We start from the raw sequence: 6,000 nt of genomic DNA, 5'->3' as shown, positions 1-6,000 counted from the left end.
ATTTCTATGGTTGTACACAATGTAAATTCACACCATGCATGTAATCATACATATACATAGGGTAATACTGTCTGTTTTATTCTACTATCTTTCTGTCCCCCACCCCCTCCACCCCATTTTCCTCTACACCATCCAACCTTCCTTCAATCTTCTCTTTCCCCTCCACCTCCCCTCGTTTCACTTATCAGAGAAAACATTTGGCCTTTGGTTTTTTGGGCTGGGTCTATTTCACTTAGCATGATATTTTCCAACTTCATGCATTTACCAGCAAATGCCATAAATTTATTCTTCTTTATGACTGAGTAATATTCCATTGTGTATATATACCACAGTTTCTTTATCCATTCATCAATCAAGGGGCATCTAGGTTGGTTCCACAATCTAGCTATTGTGAATTGAGCTGCTATGAACATTGATATGGCTGCATCACTGTAGTATGCTGATTTTAAGAACTTTGGGTATAAACCGAGGAGTGGGATAGCTGGGTCAAAGGGTGGGTCCATTCCAAGCTTTCTGAGGAATCTCCATACTGCTTTCCAGAGTGACTGTACCAATTTGCAACTCTACCAGCAATGTGTGAGTGTGCCTTTTTCCCCACATCCACACCAACACTTATTACTGCTTGTGTTCTTGATAATAGCCATTCTAATTGGAGTTAGATGAAATCTTAGAGTGGTTTCAATTTGCATTTCTCTAATTACTAGGGACGATGAGCACTTTTTCATGTATTTGTTGATCACCTGTATATTTTCTTCTGTGATGTGTCTGCCCATTTCCTTAGTCCATTTATTGATTGGGTTTTTTTGTATTTTGGGTGCAAATTTTTTAAGTTCTTTATAAACTTTGGAGATGGGTGCTCTGTCTGAAGTGTGTGTGGAAAAGATTTTCTACCACTCTATAGGCTCTTTTTTCACATTATTTTGATTATTTCCTGTGCTGAGAAAAAACTTTTTATTTTGAATCTATCCCATTTATTGATTCTTGCTTTTATTTCTTGTGCTATGGGGGTCTTGTTAAGGAAGTCTGGTCCTAAGCCAACGTGATGGAGATTCAAGCCTACTTTTACTTTTATTTGGTGAAGGGTCTCAGGTCTCATTACTAGATCCATGATCCATTTCGAGTTGAGTTTGGTACAGGGTGAGAGATAGGGGCTTAATTTCATTTTACTGCATATGGATTTCCGGTTTTCCCAGCACCATTTGTTGAACAGGCTATCTTTTCTCCATTGTAAGTTTTTGGCACCTTTGTCTAGTATGAGGTTACTGTACTTATGTGGGTATGTCTCTATGTCTTCTATCCTGTACCATTGATCTACCTGTCTCTTTTGGTGCCAATACCATGCTGTTTCTTTACTATTGCTCCGTAGTAGAGTTTAAGTTCTGGTATAGTGATACCTCCTGCATCACTCTTCCTGCCCAGGATTGCTTTAGCTATTCTGGGTCTTTTGTTCTTCCAGATGAATTTCATGATTGCTTTTTCTGTTTCTGTGAGAAATGTCATAGGGATTTTAAATGGAATTGTGTTAAATCTGTATAGTGCCTTTGGAAGTATGGCCAGTTTGATAATATTAATTCTGCCTATCCAAGAACATGGGAGATCTTTCCATCTTCTAAGGTCTTCCTCAATTTCTTTCTTCAATGTTTTGTAGTTTTCATTGTAGAACTCTTTCACCTCTTTGGTTAGATTGATTTCCAAGTTTTTTTTTTTTTTTTTTTTTTTTTTTTGATGCTATTGCTAATGGGGTTGTTTTCCTCATTTCCCTTTCAGATATTTCATCACTTATGTATAAAAATACATTAGATTTATGCGTGTTGATTTTATATCCTGCTATTTTGCTGAATTCATTTATGAGGTCTAGAAGTTTTCTGGAGGAGGTTTTTGGCTCCTCTAAATAGAAAATCATGTCGTCAGCAAATAGTGACAGCTTGAGTTCCTCTTTTTCCTATTCATATCCCTTTAATTTCTTTAGTCTGTCTAATTGCTCTGGCTAGTATTTCAAGGATGATGTTGAAAAAAAATGGTGAAAAAGGGCATCACTATCTTGTTCCAGTTTTTAAAGGGAAAGCTTCCAGTTTTTCTCCACTAAGAATAATGTTGGCCGTGGGCTTAGCATAAATAGCCTTTACAATGTTCAGGTATGTTCCTACTATCCCTATTTTTTCTAGTGTTTTGAGCACAAAGGGGTGTTGCATTTTGTCGAACACTTTTTCTGTGTCAATTGAAATAACCATATGATTCTTATCCTTAAGTCTATTGACATGATTGATTACATTTATTGATTTATGGATGTTGAACCAAACTTGCATTCCCGGGATGAACCCCACTTTATCATGGTGCACTATCTTTTTAATGTGTTTTTGGATGTGGTTTGCCAGGATTTTGTTAAGGATCTTTGTATCTATATTCATCAAGGATATTGGTCTAATTGGTCTAAAATTTTCTTTTCTTGATGTGTCTTTGTCTGATTTGGGTATGAGGTTGATACTAGCTTCATAGAATGAGTTTGGTAGAGTTCTCTCCTTTTCTATTTCCTGGAATACTTTAAGACGTATTGGAATGAATTCTTCTTTGAAGGTCTTGTAGAACTCGACTGAGAATCGTCTGATCCTGGGCTTTTTTGGTTGGTCGGCTTTTGATGACTTCTTCTATTTCATTGCTTGATATTGATCTGTTTAAATTGTGTATGTCCTCCTGGTTCAGTTTTGGAGGATCATATGTCTAGAAATTTGTTGATGTCTTCGGTATTTTCTGTTTTGTTGGAATATAGATTTTCAAAGTAGCTTCTCATTATGTTATGTATCTCAGCGATGTCTGTTGTGATATTTCCTTTTTCATCATTAATTTTAGTAATTTGAGTTTTCTCTCTCCTTCTCTTTGTTAGTGCAGCTAAACTTTTGTCTATTTTATTTACTTTTTCAAAGAACCAACTTTTTGTTTTGTCAATTTTTTTAATTGCTTCTTTTGTTTCAATTTCTTTGGTTTCAGCTCTGATTTTAATTATTTCCTGTCTTCCACTACTTTTGGTGTTGTTCTATTCTTCTTTTTCTAGGGCTTTGAGCTGTAATGTTAGGTCATTTAGCTGTTGACTTTTTATTCTTTTCTTGAACGTGCTCCATGCAATGAATTTTGCTCTTAGTACCGCTTTCATAGTATCCCAGAGATTTTGAGATTTTGATATGTTGTATTGTCGTTCTCATTTACCTCTAAGAATTTTTTATCTCCTCCCTGATGTTTTCTGTCATCCATGCTTCAGTCAAAAGCATAATATTTAGTCTCCAGGTGTTAGAGTAATCTCTGTTTTTTATTTTGTGATTGATTTCTAATGTCATTCCCTTATGACCTGATAGAACACAAGGCAGTATCTCTATTTTTTTGCATTTCCTAGGGGCTGCTTTGTGGCATAACATATGGTCTATTTTTGAGAAGGTTCTATGTGCTGCTGAGAAGAAAGTGAATTTGCTCATTGATGGATGGAATATTCTATGTATGTCTGTTAAGTCTAGGTTATTGATTGTGTTATTGAGTTCTATGATTTCTTTGTTTAGTTTTTGTTTGGAAGATCTACCCAGTGGTGACAGCGGTGTGTTAAAGTCACCCAGAATTATTGTGTTGTGGTCTGTTTGATTCCTGGAATTGAGAAGAATTTGTTTGATGTACAGGGATGCACCATTGTTTGGGGCATAAATATTTATGATCGTTATGTCTTCCTGATTTATGGTTCCCTTAAGCAGTATGAAATGTCTTCTTTATCCCTTCTGACTAACTTTGGCTTGAAGTTCACTTTATCTGAAATAAGGATGGAAATCCCCGCTTTTTTACTGAGTTCAAGTGTGTGGTAGGTTTTTTTCCCATCCTTTCACCTTTGGTCTGTGGATGTCTTTTTTATGAGATGAGTCTCTTGCAGGCAGCATATTGTTGGCTCTTTCTTTTTAATCCATTCTGCCAGTCTATGACTTTTTTTTTTTTTTTTTTTTTTTTTTTTTTGCGGTACTGGGGATCGAACTCTGGGCCTTGTGCTTGCGAAGTCTATGACTTTTGATTGATGAATTTAGGCCATTAATGTTCAGGGTTATTATTGATATATGATTTGTATTCCCAGTCATTTGGGCTTATTTTTGGTTTTTAACTTGACTTGGTTTCTCCTTTGACTGGTTTTTCCTTTAGGGTAGTTTCTCCCTTTGCTGACCTACATTGTTTGTTTGTTTGTTTGTTTGTTTTTCATCTCCTCCTCATGGAATATTTTGTTGAGAATATTCTGTAGCACAGGCTTTCTACGTGTAAATTCTTTAACTTTTGTTTATCATGGAAGGATTTTATTTCATCTTCAAATGTGAAGGTTAGTTTTGCTGGGTATAGGATTCTTGGTTGGCAACCATGTTCTTTCAGAGCTTGAAATATGTTGTTCCAGGCCCTTCTAGTTTTTAGAGTCTGGGTTGAGAAATCTGCTGCTATCCCTGTTGGTTTCCCCCTATATGTAATCTGATGCTTTTCTCTCGTGGCCTTCAAAATCCTATCTTTATTTTGAATGTTAGGCATTTTCATTATAATGTGCCTTGGTGTGGATCTGTTGTGATTTTGTGCATTTGGTGTTCTGTAAGCCTCTTGTATTTGATTTTCCATTTCATTCTTCAGGTCTGGGAAATTTTCTGATATTGTTTCATTGACTAGGTTGTTCATTCCTTTGGTTTGTATCTCTGTGCCTTCCTCAATACTGATAATTCTTAAATTTGGTCTTTTCATGATGTCCCATAGTTCTTGTTCATGATTTCTTACCATCTTCTCTGTTTGGGCAACTTTATTTTCAAGATTAAATATTTTGTCTTCATCGTCTGAGGTTCTGTCTCCCAAGTGTTCTAATCTGTTGGTGATGCTTTCCTTTGAATTTTTTATTTGGTTTATTGTTTCCCTCATTTCAAGGATTTCCATTTGGTTTTTTTGAGAATCTCTGTCTCTTTGTTGAAATGATCTTTTGCTTCCTGCAGTTACTCTTTCAACTGCTTATTGGTATTATCATTCATTGCCTGTATTTGCTCTCTTATCTCATCCTTTGCTTCATGAATCATTTTAATTATGTATTATCTGAATTCCTTTTCTGACATTTCTTCTACCATACTGTCACTGGATTCTATTAATATAGAATCTAGGTTTGTTTGGATCATTTTCTTCCCTTGATTTTTCATGTTGTTCATGTATCTTCCCCTCTAGCAGTGCAGATCTGGGGTATTGCAGTTCCCTCCTATAGGCTTACAGTAACCCTATAGGTTTCCAAAACCTTTTATTTAAGGGGGAGATCAATATTAGCAGTGCCCAATTCAGACAGTATGCAACCCTAAACCAAATAGCCCCTTTGAGGATGTTAACAATATTGTCATAATAAACAGAATGAGTTCAATTATTATCTTCAGTAAACAAATAAATTTGCAATAAGGTCTGTAGTTTCTAATGGAGGACAAAGAGGATGCAGAGGGGTGTAGGATGTAACTGTTAATGGGATAAGAAAGGAATATATATAAGTTCTAGATAATAGAAAGAGTGAGTGTAATCAAAATAAGTTTGTTGTTAGCATGGGAAAAGGGAGAAAGAGACTCTGAGGGAATAGGTAAACAAAAGGAAAAGAGAGCGAGAAAAGTAAAGAAATAAAAACTTAAAATTGCTCAATAAGGAGAAAAAAGAAAATCTACACTATAATAGTCATATAGTACTCAAACCTCCCAGTGTTCAGTAGCCTGATGCATGAGAGGTACCTGACAATGAGCTTCCAGTCTCCAGCAGGCGCCTCAGGATAGGATTTGCCCCACCTAAAGATGGGAGCTCCGGCTTCCAGGATTATCCAAGATGGCCGCTCTGGCTTCCAAATGTGTTGGCAAAAGGGGAGCTGCAGCTGGAGGGTGTGGGCGTGTTCAGCTGGAGGTCCTGGAAGTGGGGTGCGGTTGGTCAGGCAGGGGTCCTGGAGGTGGGGTGTTGTCGGTCTAGCTGTGGGAACCTGGAGGCGGGGTGCAA

Source organism: Sciurus carolinensis, chromosome 12, assembly GCF_902686445.1.
Source record: "Sciurus carolinensis chromosome 12, mSciCar1.2, whole genome shotgun sequence".
Lineage (NCBI taxonomy): Eukaryota > Metazoa > Chordata > Mammalia > Rodentia > Sciuridae > Sciurus > Sciurus carolinensis.
Note: the sequence above shows the minus strand (reverse complement) of the source record.